The 14,990-nt window shown below is 34.6% G+C and overlaps 1 protein-coding gene across 1 annotated transcript in view; it reads right to left on the reverse strand.

Moving 5' to 3' along the window:
* LOC142983096 (cell adhesion molecule Dscam2-like) overlaps window positions 1–14,047 on the reverse strand; it is a 153,873-nt gene extending 139,826 nt beyond the window's left edge. Inside the window, exon 1 of the mRNA XM_076129927.1 lies at window positions 13,902–14,047. The gene's annotated coding sequence lies outside the window, so the exon portion shown is untranslated. The remainder of the gene's footprint in view (window positions 1–13,901) is intronic.
* Between the last annotated feature and the right edge of the window lie 943 nt (window positions 14,048–14,990).

The raw sequence follows: 14,990 nt of genomic DNA on the forward strand, positions 1-14,990 counted from the left end.
TCCTCGATAAATGGGCTATCTAACACTGAAAGAATTTTTCAAATCGGACCAGTAGTTCCTGAGATTAGCGCGTTCAAACAAACAAACAAACAAACAAACTCTTCAGCTTTATTATATTAGTATAGATTCTGACTATCGCTAGGTTTTTTAAAGACTCCCGCACTAACATTTGCTCTTGTGTCGAGGGGACTCTTTACAGATATAAAATAATTATATATAGATCCCTAACATTGCACAAATATTTGTTCGGTAAAGGAATCGAACCCAAGACCTCCCGATGGTGTTATAGTGGGATTGTGGTTACCTATAACTTTTACTAGTATTGTAGTTGAAATGGTGGATCTTTATAACTCTATTCTGACTATCGCTTGGTTTTTTTAAAGACAACTCCCGCACTAAGATTTGCTCTTGTGTCGAGGGGACTTTTTGTAAGCATGAAATCCTACTAATATTATAAATGCGAAAGTTTGTGACAATGTATGTATGTCCAATAATGTCCATACATACATACATTCTCACAAACTTTCAACTTCACAAACATCCATATGTTTGTTACTCTTTCACTCAAATACTACTATACCGATTACGATGAAATTTGGTGTATAGATAGCTGAAGACCCAGAATAACACATAGATAACTTTTTATCCAGGAGTTCCCGAGGGATCGAGATTTACACGGGAAGGGTTTCCACGCGGACGAAGTATTTAAGCAGAAAATCAACACCCTTCACTTTATTATTACGACGTTATTAGAAAGGCAGCAAACCGAATGCATGACCGTGTTGGTCGAGCAATATGTTTGCTTAACATTTCAACCGGGTTCTGCCTAAAATAATATCAAGCTTACATCCATCAATATACACTTTACTTTACAAATAGAAGACTAGCAGAAACCTAAATACCTTAATACTTCAAATAAACAACGAGTCTCTAATGCTTTGCAAATGGTCACCCATCAAATTCTACACCTCAATAACATAACTTAACCTCGTGCGCACAATCGCTTGGGACCGCTCGAATGTAATAATAAATCCCATTTGACCGTTCCCGATATAATTCTTAGGATAACAAAGTTAATTCAATGTAATTATTTAAGTCAAGATTCATTTTATGTTCTAAGCGTTAATTATTGCTCGCACTAATTGGTGAAATTAATTATATTATGAATATTGAGAATCTAAGTTGGAAGTCGAGTGAAATATTATCTTTTTAAGTGTGGACTTATTATCTTTGAGATAGCTATTAATTTAGACTATTTATAGAATTGACTACTGTTAATTAGGAAAGCTTGGGTTTAAGTGTCATCTTACGTTGTTCAAAACGAGTTTCCACATCTATACTAATATTATAAAGCTGAAGAGTTTGTTTGTTTGTTTGTTTGTTTGAACGCGCTAATCTCAGGAACTACTGGTCCGATTTGAAAAATTATTTCTGTGTTAGATAGCCCATTTATCGAGGTAGGCTATAGGCTATATATCATCCCGCTACGGCCTATAGAAACAGAGTACCCATACAAAATGTTACAAAAGCGGAGAAAACTTTGACCCATTCTCTCTTATGTTACGCAAGCGAAGTTGGGTGGGTCAGCTAGTCATCAATAGTTTGAAGCTATATAACTGTGAAGCTTGATTTGCAATTAGCACGATTATTATCTGCATAAATAATAGTATGCAGCATTATAAAAAAATATATATAAATATGAAATATACAGCTCAGCCTGTATCTGTTTTTCAAAATCAAATAAAGAGGTCTTACCCCCGGTTTCTGAGTTACATTTAGCGGTAGTTTACCTATTCGATAGCGTAAAAACTCGTATAAAAAAACGCTATTGAATAGATAAACTACCGCTATATATACTCAGAAACCGGGGGTTAGTTAATCAAGAGCAAGATCGGAAATTTCCAGCATTTTAATCAATTTACTTTCTTCTCTCATTCTCTTTCATTGTCATTATCGTTTTCTCCCTATGGTCGATATTATTAAGGTTAGAAAATTAGGTGAGAAAATATATTAATAGACTTAAAAGGTGTTCGTATATTGGATATAACCTTTACGGTGTTTAATGAGCGGAACAAGCGTAACACATTCTATAATTTAATGTAAACATCAAAGTAAAAGATTTGCAAACTTTATATGAAGAATATTGTATAGATACTTGCTTGTTAACACAGCGATATTTAGTGATTAGAACTAGTTTCGTGTGTTTCTGTGGATTTTTCTGTTCATGTAATCTATAATTTATATATTTTGTCACTAAATTCTAGGATGTAACCATTCATGGTTCCTGTAAACAGGCAAATTCATTGATATCCGTTCTGGTCCGTTGGTAGGTAGGATGTAGGCACCGCTATAATCAATTGAATTTTGATCGATAATAAAATGTCTTCTTTATTTATATCAATAGAATAGTTTACTTCATGAAAACTGCTATATGGCAATACCAGGTTGACTGAAACCATTGTGAGAATTCATATGTTTTTATGGTAACACAAACAAATAGCAAACGGAGATCTACACCGCTACAATAAGATTCAGGTAAAATAATACTACAACTAAATTACAAGTAGCCATTATATTTGATTGACCAAGATGCAAGATACAAATTACCAATACTGCAACCAGAATATAGGTAAATTAATCAATTAATTTATTAATTAAGTACGGCACACTGACTAATTATATGCATACCGCAAATCAACTCGCTGTACCTGTCAAATGCAATCAAAATTATACGCGTTACTACGAGTACGTCATAGATCAAAGGTAACTTGACATAAGATACATACATAATATCACGCTTGTTATACCCGAAGGTGCAAGCAGAGCCGTATGAAATATACCTACGTTTCGCCATTAACAATGTTAGTCCCATGTAGTAGGGGGCGAGCCTTTTGCCATACGTTACCAAACTTAGGGCTGCTATCGATAAATATTCTAATATAATTTAAAAGACTTACTTGATTCGGGAATCGAACCAGAGACCTCGTCATCGACAGTCTGTTGCACTACGACTGCACCACAACGGCGGTCATTAAATATTATTGTTTGAGTTTCTGTACGGAACTTTATCTACAAAATTTCTCAGGTTAAAAAGTCTACTACTCCTGAAAGTTTTCCCTTTCATCCTGATTTCAGAAGTCAGCAGAAACCCAATAACCTATACGGAAATCGAATTCGGGACAATGTCACCAGCAGTTGCGCGCATTACATGTCACTGAAACCAAGGAAAGTAGTTGAAAACAACTCATATTACTATATAACATGTATTATTTTATACAAAAAAGGTTTGACTACTGAAGTAATATGATAGGACGTTATAGCATGTCAAACATTTTACCCCAAAACTTACTTATCACAAGAAACCCTCAGGCAAAAGCCAAAACAAAAAAGGTAAACACAAAAATGATTTCTCCACAAACTATTTTCTTCAAAGCTTCTAACAAATTCACTCTGTAACGCACAATATTCATTGTCTATTCATAAAACAAGAGGGAAGATAGCTTCAAATAACGAGGACTTCACCCATGTCAAAAACGTTGACAACTGACAATCCAACGAAATAATAGTCTGCCACACTTCTTATTATGTATCCCTGTAACGAGATGTCCGGTGCCTGGCAGAAAGATCATAGCAACGTTTCGTTTTTCGACAATGACAGCAACTTTTTCTGTAGGCGTTTTTGTTATGTTTGCTTTGATATAATATCACTTATCGATGTTTATCTAACAGTCTGTTTGTGATATTTCATTTTGTATTGGTTGGCATTATTGAATAATAGGTAATGTATTTTGAAGTTGGCAACAATGATCCTTTTATGACGTCTTCGTAAGTTGCATTAAAATATGTGTGCTGCGGAAATATCTAGAAAATTAAATTGAATAGCCCAGAAGGTTATCATAAAATTTTTAACTGTGATAATATTTGATACATAATGATTTGACTGCCTCTGTGACGCAGTTGGTAGTATAACCGACGGCCGATCATTAGATCTTAGGTTTGATTTCCGGTCGAGCAAAGTGCTATTGGTTTTTTCTTATTTATGTAAGAATGTTTTCCAATACCACTCCGAGTTTGGTAATGGCAATAGTTTCGCCCCCTATTACATAAGAGCAGCATTGTTGAAACGTAATTGTATTTTATACACCCTTATCTAAATATTGGTAGGTAAATAACGTATAAGAGGCGTCATAATATTTATATATGCATATAATATAATTTCATGCTATCTAGAAAACGCCGTACAACAATATTCTCAACTAAACGAAGAATTTAACTAAAAAAGCAACGGAAAATTTATAATTATGACTAAATGTACTTGCAAATTCTTGGTAAAAAGATTCAACAGTTTACATAATACTTGGCACGAGTCAGAGAAAAACCATAAGTACGCATTACTTTGTGTAAAACAAAGCATTTCCAAGTATAAGGTATAAATAAAATTACAACGTATCATTAAGGAACGCGTAAATTTTATAAGCTTGTAAGTCAAAGCAAAACGTCGAAATGGTTCGTGAAATTTCGATCTTAAAAGGCGAACGGCAGGTTTGTATGAAGAATTCGTACAGCTTATAAAATGTCATGTTTAGGTTTACTTTTTGTTTAAATTGGTAGCTAATATGATAGACAAGCTTATTTTAAAATTATTATATTTTTAAAAGCTGGGAGGTAAAAGTTATGTCCATTTTAAGAAGCCCCGATAGTTTGCTAAATTGCTCAGATGCTGTCAAAACCACAATCCAAAACAACAGCAAATTAGCGGATGCGTAGACGTCAGAGTAACAGTGACGTTTCATGAGATTTTCTTTTTCTTTATTTGTCAAAAAATATAAGCCATAGACCAAAAATTATTATTTAAATTAACAAATACTTTCTAATTAATCCGGACTTCTAAAAATAATACTCCCAAATAAAAATAGGTGACTTAGTCCCCTTAATAAGTGGTACAAATTCTGTAACGAAACAACACAAACTTTAAGCTGTACGAAATCTGCCGATCTCCTTTCCATTACAAATAAATATTGTACCTATTAATTTTTATTTTATGCTTACCAATGAAATAAAATTAAAACTCCCTCAAGTATTGAATTGGAGGGTCCAAAAATCGTGGGACAAGTGACAGTCGCAGAAATAATTAACTGTCATGTTGCGAGTTCTATGTATTGTATCGTCATAACAGGGTACGGTTGGCGCCTACCGTTTTTGTCATAGCAATGTTTTTTGTTACAAAACGTTGCCATTCAATTTGTGTTATATTGAATTAGATTGTCATTATTATTTAGATGGTTAAATGTGTACCAAGAGTAAATTTTATGTTCGATTAATTAATAACATTTTTTCAAGTCACTTTTTCATGTGCCTTCCACGCTAGTGGTTGATTTACAGACCACACTTTAAATTTAAAAGAATGAGTTTGAAGACAACAAAGGAAAACATATCCATTATACCTAGCAAAATTCAGAGTTTTAGAATGGTTCAACAAATATTGTAAAGTCCCTAACCCCCATTTAACTACAGCTTCAAGACCTACTCCTTCTTCTAGTTTGAGTAGACACTCGTGACCTGCAGACAGACAGTACACAGTGTATTTATTATACTATTTTTGCTCTTTTAATTAACTATAATGGTAATTTATAAGAATTATCAAGTCTCCCGCGACCATAATTCAATCACAAGAACACAACACGAAATTGAAAATAACACAGCCTTTTCCACTTCATCAATGATATTTTAACCGCACAATAGCCAGTATAAATCATACCGCACATATTTAGTTCGGCCAATAATTTCCCAAGGATTAGTGGATGTCCTTTGTGAGTCTGACGTTATCAGTGGCCAGTTTTATCTCATGTGGGCTTAAGACCCGGCTTGTAGAGATAGTTGGATAATTAGGTAGGTTTGTGGTAGGGTTCTTTTTGATTAGATTTTAGTTAATTGTAGGACATATTTCAGGATTTTCTTTGCTATGCAAGATTTTTCTTTTTTTGTATCTACCTTATTGCTGAAAAACGTTCTCTCATATTATAAAGCCATAATATTTTTATTATAAAAGCATTGTTATAAATGGTTGCTTGATGTGAAATAGGTACCTAAGTGTTCTATTACATTATTTATTACGATAATGGGCATTCACAACAAATAGAACCAGAACTGAAAGTAAATCTCAGTTTTTACAATTTACATAGCAACAGTTGGCATTTAAAAAGTGAATTAAAAATATAGAGCCTATATTATACTCAGAAGATACTATACTTAGGAGCCGTCATCGAAGTATAGTTTGATAAAGTAGCGCGCGCATGCTCACATAGTGCCTTATTATTATTTTCCTTGATTCCAGACATCCAAAAAAACAGTATCTTTGACAACAAATCGAAAACAAATAAAAATCTAAACGACGTTCGCAAAAGAAAAATATAAGAAAAAAAATCCAAAAAATGTCTATTTTCCTTTGAGTATTTTATTCAACAGTTTTATAGGACCGGAAGGGTCTGGGGTTCGTATTCTATAATTACATCCTAAGGGTCCTACGGAGCTCTTTACATATTCATAGGGGAAATTGACTTCCGTTTTGGAGGGAAAAAATCGTCGGACCAAATGTACTGGGCCGTTGTTGTGCTCTTTTGTTTGCAAACAACGGATAAAGTATTGATATTTAGATTTTATTTGGCTCTTTAGCTACTGAATTTGGGAGGTCGATTTATGGGTGAACGAGTTCTGATGATATTATTTGGTATTTTATTTTTGGTGACGTTTTAATCTCGTCAAATATTTTTCTGGTTGCGCCTGTGATGGTAGCGACTGCTCACCTCGGGATCTCGAGTTCGATTTCCAGGTAATTCATATTAGATTATTCTCAATCGTAGCTTGGAGTTTGCCAATGTGCTCGGTTTAATAATAAAATTTTGCAATGGGCCCACCCCTACTTGGTGGAGATTAAACGCGGGTATATTTCATACACCTCTACCTTAACTTTGGGTAAAACAGGCGTGATATTATGTAGTTAGTGTTCAATTATATGTGTCGATGAACATATATTTAATTTCTTAAAGTATAATTGCTAATAATGCATCAATGCTGAGTCTGGATAGGACTAAACATGACCTGTGGATAGGAAACTATCAGAAAGAGGAGTTAAGCGCTGTGCCTAAAAGATAGAGGGAAAGGACGTTTTTAAAAATGTTGTTAAAAAGCTGGTTAAGTACCTTTTATTTAATTTTAGAGTAAGTGCTAATGTAAATATTTATATGTATGTACAATAGAATAAAAATTATAAACAATCACACGTGCGTGCGTGTTTAATGCATACAAACATAGATTTATGGTTTCTCGGGCCACAAAAACGGCGAAATTTTTACGAAATCTAGTATTGTTTTATTTCTTCAAAATGTAAAAACAAATGTCTCTGCAACCAAAGTTATAAGTTTATCTAGATTGAATACATTTCATACAGTACAGAAAATCTATTTTCAAAGTACGCTTTAATTAGCTTTGTAATATTAAACTCATGTTCCGGTTCTACTCTATTAATCATTGTTACATAATAATTTGTTGATCACAAACAGAGCTCTTGGTTTGTCAAATGAATATTATATTTCACAATTTACATCATTATTTATTCATAGCGAAACGTATTAATTATTTACTTGATAAATGTCAGGTTGAAGATACATAATTAAAACTGAAAGAGCATGCTCTTACCCATATAAAAAAAAATTGCCTCTCATGTAAAGACCACCAATGTTTTTTTATCTTTAAGCTATAACTAGCTGACCCGCGCAACTTCGCTTGCGTCACATAAGAGAGAACGGGTCATAATTTTTCCCGTTTTTGTAACAATTTTTACTGGTACTCTGCTCCTATTGGTCGTAGCGGGATGATATAACCTATAGCTTTCCTCGATAAATAGGCTATCTAACACCGAACAGATTTTTCAAATCGGACCTATAGCTCCTAAGATTAGAGCGTTCAAACAAACAATCCAACAAACAAACCATTCAGCTTTATAATATTAGTATAGATTAGTATAGATTATGCATATACCTATGGTAATAATCCGAAAATCAGGAAAGAAGTGTATGAAACACACTCATGTTCCGTCATTTACAGTGTTAGTCCCATGTTATATGGAAGTAGCCCAATTGCTACGATATATTTTTATTTAGTTACTAGCTGACCCGCGCAACTTCGCTTGCATCACTGAAGAGAATGGGTCAAAATTTTCCCCGTTTTCGTTACATTTTTCGTTGCTACTCCGCTGCTAATGACCGTAGCGTGATGTTATATAGCCTATAGCCTTCCTCGATAAATAGGCTATCTAACACTGAAAGAATTTTTCAAATCGGACCAGTAGTTCCTGAGATTAGCGCGTTCAAACAAACAAACAAACAAACAAACAAACAAACAAACTCTTCAGCTTTATAATATTATATAGTATATATAGTATATATAGTATTATAGTATAGATACTACTTATTCTATTATTTTGGAAAACTGCATTAATTAATATTTTTGCTTTGTATCAAATACTAGTTTTCCACCCGCAGCTTTGCCCGCAAGGAATGTGATGTGCTCCTCCACACTTCCTAAGAAGTCTTCATACCAAATTTCAACCTTCTATGTTCAGTAGTTTCGAGTACGCGCTGTCCATCAGTCAGTCAGTCAGTCAATCACTCATGCCCGGTGTCTGAGTACATTTAGCAGTAATTTATTTACTCAATAGGGCTTTTAAAGAGTTTAAACACTATTGAATAGATAAACTGCCGTTATATGTACCTCAGAAACGGGGGGTTAGTTACATAAGAGTTTTATAAATAGATAAAATAAAAAATATAATATAATACCGCTAGCTTCCTGGCCACAAATATTAAAACTGACAAAAATATTTCCCGCTGCATATTATTTTATATTGTTTTACTAGTGTACACTAAAATTGGCATCGTGTTTTTATTCCTTCATTTACATGTTTTTTTGTTGTTTTACGCGAGCAATATTATTTTATACATCGCCAGTTATGACACTGGGTGTACTGTGATATAAGAGTCGTTATACACTATATTTGTGAGCGTTTTTAATGCGTATAAAAGGGGTTTACACATTGGTTTATGTTACGTAAACTTTATACATATTTTTACAGGTAGGTATTTAACTTTATTATACAAGTAACTTTATTCGACGAATACTTTCGCCGTTTTTCTTTATTTTGCAAACAGTATCTGTAAAAATTATTAACTTTTGAATATACTTCCAATATCACACACTCACAATATCACATAGAGACGATAAACTGCTTTGAACATATTTTGGCCATTTCAACACAAATGCAACTAGACCAGAAAAAAATATTATTGGATGCAGATTTCTTTTTCAACTCTTAATTAAACGATAAACAGACTAAAATTCATAGTATTTCATGCATTTCAGATATACTAGAAAGTGTTGTCAATTTCATCAGCCACGTTTTTTACAGAGAAAATCTAGAGTCCACAACACATTTTTGTACCAAAAACTATTCCATTCTTTTCTAAACGAATAGAAAGCTTCTCAAAGTTTACCAGCCAATTGAAGTTTACTTTGTAAAGATCGTGGAGAGCAAATATTTTTCACAATTCGACTCGTGAACGGCAGAAACGTTCATGGAATCACTTTGAAGCCTGCCCGTCACGTTAGTGAGGGTATGTTGCAGGATATTGTGGGACGGAATTCTGTACGTTCTTTCTTCTTTAATAAATAAATTTAACCCACGAATGTCCCACTACTGGGCTACAGTCTCAGTCTCAGTCTAGTACTTAAGTACGCTACACTACGCTGGCCAAATGCGGGTTAGGGACTTTGCATGCCCTAAAAAAATGTATTAAATATGTATTCTTTCTTCTTACTTGGTTAAATTAATCAGGCGCTGATGTGGCTCAAAAAGCAGTTAAGTGGAAATAATTGGAATGGAAATAAGTGGTTCTTATTTACCAATACCTAAAGAACTGCGAGCTACAATCCGGCGAGACGGTACAGCAGCAGACCTCGAAAGCGATGACTGGATTAACACAGTAAATAAAGCAGAAAGTTAGGATGATCGGGCCATGGTCAAGAAAAACAGAAAAGTAAGGCACTCCTGTTCCAAATGTCGTGATGAGATACCACGAGATATAACAACTGCGAGATTTTGTATTTTTTATGACGGAGACGTCTCCTATTTGCGTTTTTTTCCTATGCAGCGGTTTCGCCTTCTACGCGACACTAAGTTATAAACCGCAACCTTCCATAATGTACTGTATTGCCAATCTAATTTGTTTCAACAATGTCCCATACAATACCTAAGATATGGTAGCCATACTCCCAGGTATTTTCCTCGAGAGCTTTCGCACAGAATGTGGGTATCTGGTACAGTTCTCTGAAATCGTCCGTCGATTACGCAGTGACAATAAGTGGATGTTTCAGGGAGGCTTTCGATAACGACCTTTAAAATACCTGCAATATTACCTGCATAACTCCTTTGAAGACTGTTTCGTAAAATTAATTGGACAGTTTAAAGAAATTCAGTATACAATTTGATATCCAATAAGCAAGTTGCTGAAAACATTATATTAGTTTTAATTCTTTTTTATTATTTCTTGGTTGTAATTTTTATATTTTTGAGAAACGATCATCAAATCTATACTAATATTATAAAGCTGAAGAGTTTGTTTGTTTGTTTGAACGCGCTAATGTCAGGTCTGATTTGAAAAAAATCTTTCACTGTTAGATAGCCCATTTATCGAGGAAGGCTTTAGGCTATATATCATCACGCTACGACTATTAGGAGCGTAGTAGTAACGAAAATGTTACAAAAACGGGGAAAATTATGACCCATTCTCTCTTAAGTGACGCAAGCGAAGTTGAGCGGGTCAGCTAGTCGCAAAATATGTAGAGCTTGTACAGGCAGCTCCAAGCGTTGCCATACGTATTTTATCTTTCGAAACCGTTTATTCCACACTTGCTTTTACCCGCGATTTCGTCCGCCACCTTAATTATCCTAATAAGGGTCTCAGCACACATATGGGATCGGAAAAGGATCGTCACCGTATCGCCTCGAGCCGTTCAGAATGGTTTGTATTAAACTCCCTACTGCAACGCACACTAATCGGAATAATAACGTAATCGCCTCGCCTCGGAACAGGCTCCGAGCTTGAATTCCCGCGCTTACGGCTCATCGTCCCCGCGCTTACGTTTCTCCGTCCCCGCGCTTACGTCTCTCCGTACCCGAGCTCACATCTCTTCGTCCACCCTTTCCCCTCCCGCGACTTGCCTGCTAAAGACGCCGCCATTCGCAAGGAGTATATCATTCGTGTTGCGCGTATGTTTTATTTAAAATTTTAAGTTCGATTCAAACACAAAATAACCAAGCAAAGGGAGAAACTTATTGAAGAAGTGAGAAAATATCCATAAGCGAGGCGTAAGCGCGGTGTCGCCTAGCCGTAGCCGAGTTGACGTACAGGCGCTGCTGATACGCTTTCGTTACGTGCATACGGTAGGTTGACGCCTGGTTGACAGCGAGGCGAAAGGCGTTACGGTTACGATCCCTTTCCGATCCCATATGTGTGCTGAGACCCTAAGCGTCTTTTTCCCGGGGTAAAAAGTAGCCTATGTCCTTTCTCGGGTATCAAAATATTTCCATACCAAATTTCGTGCAAATTGGTTCAGTAGTTTAGGCGTGATTGAGTAACAGACAGACAGACAGTCAGTCAGACAGAGTTACTTTCGCATTTATAATATTAAGTATGGATTATTATGCTTAATACTTCATCGAAATAACATTTGACTTAGATTGGAATATTTAACTAATAACTGATTTTGTTCGGTTCTTAGTAAAACTTTGTAATAAAAAGGTTTTTAGAATATGAAGTTGTTAATCGACTTTTGTAGCTGACAGTACTATAAACTAGACAACTGACAAACATTGTACACACATGTATAGATTTACATCCAATCTCAGAATACAACGTTCATCACACAAATATTTGTTCTGGATGTGATTCGAACCCACCACACACCACGCGTTGATTACGCAAAGCGACTGCTTTAAAGATTGAGCCAAACTTGGACATTTGTATACGTTTAAGAATAAGGCTTTATGTGTGTTATCGACATCTGTAAAATCTTCCAATATTCAGAGGGGCGATTTCGTAATACTATTCGACTATCAAAATGTATCGATATGCATATAGGCGATTTCCAACTATTATCGACTATCGAAAACCAGCTAGCTATCGAAAGAATTGTATGAAAATCTGAACAGCGCCTCTAGCGAGCACCGCAGGAACTATTTCTGCAGTACATTTTAAATGTCAAACTTTCGATACTCGAAAGTAGTGACTGTATTTTACTGAGAAGTTACCGTATCTAAGATGTATACAGCTATTATAAACGGTACCTAACAAATCATAAGCATATCATACTCTCAAACGACATCCATTCTCTCTGGGAAACGAATAATACCAAAATACCCCAAATGTACGGCATCGGTATTCGGTATTCGGTATAAATATCGTGCCGTACCCAACAGGGTTTCAGACAAAATACTCGTGTAAACCTACACTGTACGGTGTACGCAGGTAGTTGATACCGGATAATACACGAACAGGCCTTTAGTTTGACATACCACGGTATTGAGTGTCCAGAGTAGAGTGAAACCAAGATGATACTACTGCAATTTGAAACAGTTGTGTGGTGGTGGTGGTCACCATGTATTTAATTATGGGGGTTTGAGTCCCACAAAAGACAAATATTTGTGATTTTCACATGATATGTGAATGAAAAATTTATAAAATGTTGTCTCGGTCCTGGTTGTATTTTGTAACCGTTGTTTTGTATGTTTGTAAGTTTCCGCGACACAAAGTTATTCTTTTGACACAGAAATTTTCTTCTAAAAAGAAAAAACATAGCTTTTTATAATAAAATGCATAGTCCGTAATTTTAACTGCCTACCTTATATAAAAACAGCGATGTACCTATGTGCATAAAATATATGTATTACAAAACAGATCTATATCTATATTATCTATTATTTTATACTAAATAAACTAAATGAAAAAGTATGTTTGCACAAATGAGTATAAAAAACTGCAAGACATAAATATCTTACATCCATATTTCATAGTATTTCGAAGTAAACTTTGCTCGTTGCTTCGAAACCGCTTCGAATAACAAGAATGTTTTACAAAATAAGTACTTAAGTTATGATTAACAACAAGTCTAGAATTATTACACGAACTTGTTGGACAAAAGTTTTCTCTTCTATAGTTACAAGGACTTATGAAAAACTAAACGAAAAAGTTTTGTATTAAGATTTTTTGAAACCAATATCGGTTGATGTTTTTCAAAGTTTGGATCGTGATTAATTCATGTGGGTTTATTATTTTTCTTGTAGATCATAGGTTTATTATAGAAATCGATATTTTCATTGTCCTTTTCAGATAAAGCGATAATTTTAATAGCTTCCTGATAAACGAAATGTGTACTCAATTTCTAGAGTTCTAATATACGTAGGTAAAATTACTAAAACATGTGAAAAGACAAAGTTGAAATTGTCTCCGAAAATTGTGCTTTGTTTCGTACACAATATACGTGAAAGGTCTCAGAATATTGTTAGGCTAAACATGTAATTACATCTTAATTTAATTTATTGTATCCTTTCTACAATACACGTGTTTAATTTGAACTTTTAATTACAACACGTTTCAGCAAAATTACACTTCGGCGCTTTGACACGCACTAATTGAAACTTTAGATCTTTGTCAAACCGACGAATAAGTAAATAATTAATTCGCAGGCAGATAAAAGTTGTCAACAAACTAAGTACGGAAGCCGTCAGCAAACTTAGATTGGTGTTCTCAAACTTAAATTACGAGCCCTTATAACTGCAAAATACTTACCTAACAAAGTAGCCCGGAGATGTAAACATTAGCCGAAAACACAAATGTTCAAATTGGAAAAAATCACAGCGAAAAAAAAAGTATTTCGAACGTTCGAAAAAAGAACTGTCACAATTTTCCCGCCGCGAGGAGAGCGCGAAACGTTCTCTCCCTTCCGTGGTTAGAGCGCTACTGACGCGCGACTGTGGTCGGAACTGCAAATGATGTTCCGAGTTTCAAAGTTAGGGTAGGTCTTTTGTGTTAAGAGACGAGGCTAGTCCATTTTCCTTTGGGAAACTATTTCGGGAGTTAACCGCAAAGTTCGGAGTTTGAGAGAAGTAATGTAGGTGGCAATTTGTTTTCACTCTGTAACTGTTTCTAGCGGTACCTTTGATGGAACTCATTAAAAATGACTCCTATTTTCCTTTTTGTGTACGTGATTCCATCTGCTAGGCTTTGCATTGATATTCTATAGGCTTGTTCAAAGTTTGTTGAAGTGTCATGTAACGAATATAGTTTGGTAATATTACTTAGCTGTACCTAGATTGTACGAAAATAAGAAGCTCTATTTACTAAAGTAATAAGCTTTTTTTCCGAGAAAAGTCTGCCTTCTTAGTAGAAAGACAATGAAATTGTGTTCAAAATGTAATTTGAAAGTAAAGATGAAAAGTGTAAGACGCTTCACGATTTTCTTTATGATTTCTTGTTTGTTACCAATTAAGAATAGAATTGACTTTAAAGAAATAGGTATAACACTTTAGTCTTGTTTGCGAGCTTTTATCGTTATTCATTAACTAACTCAAATTTGTTCAAAACTCTCATTTTGATAAAGATTAGCTCCTTATTTAACTTTTAGAAGCGATAGAATATTGACACGTCTACAAACCTAAAACACACAACTGGACTTAATCATCGCCAAGTATACTAGCAATCTCGACGGAACATAAAATCAAAAACAAAAAAAAATATCTTAAGTATTTACGTTAACTATCTTACGTAGTATTTTTCAATAAAGCAAGTATCAATATCAAATAAAAATACATAAGGTCTAAAGAAAATGTACTATTCCCGCTCCTTTCTCTAACATACTCTTACCCATGCCTGTGACCG

This window comes from Anticarsia gemmatalis, chromosome 23, assembly GCF_050436995.1.
Source record: "Anticarsia gemmatalis isolate Benzon Research Colony breed Stoneville strain chromosome 23, ilAntGemm2 primary, whole genome shotgun sequence".
In the NCBI taxonomy this organism is placed as follows: domain Eukaryota; kingdom Metazoa; phylum Arthropoda; class Insecta; order Lepidoptera; family Erebidae; genus Anticarsia; species Anticarsia gemmatalis.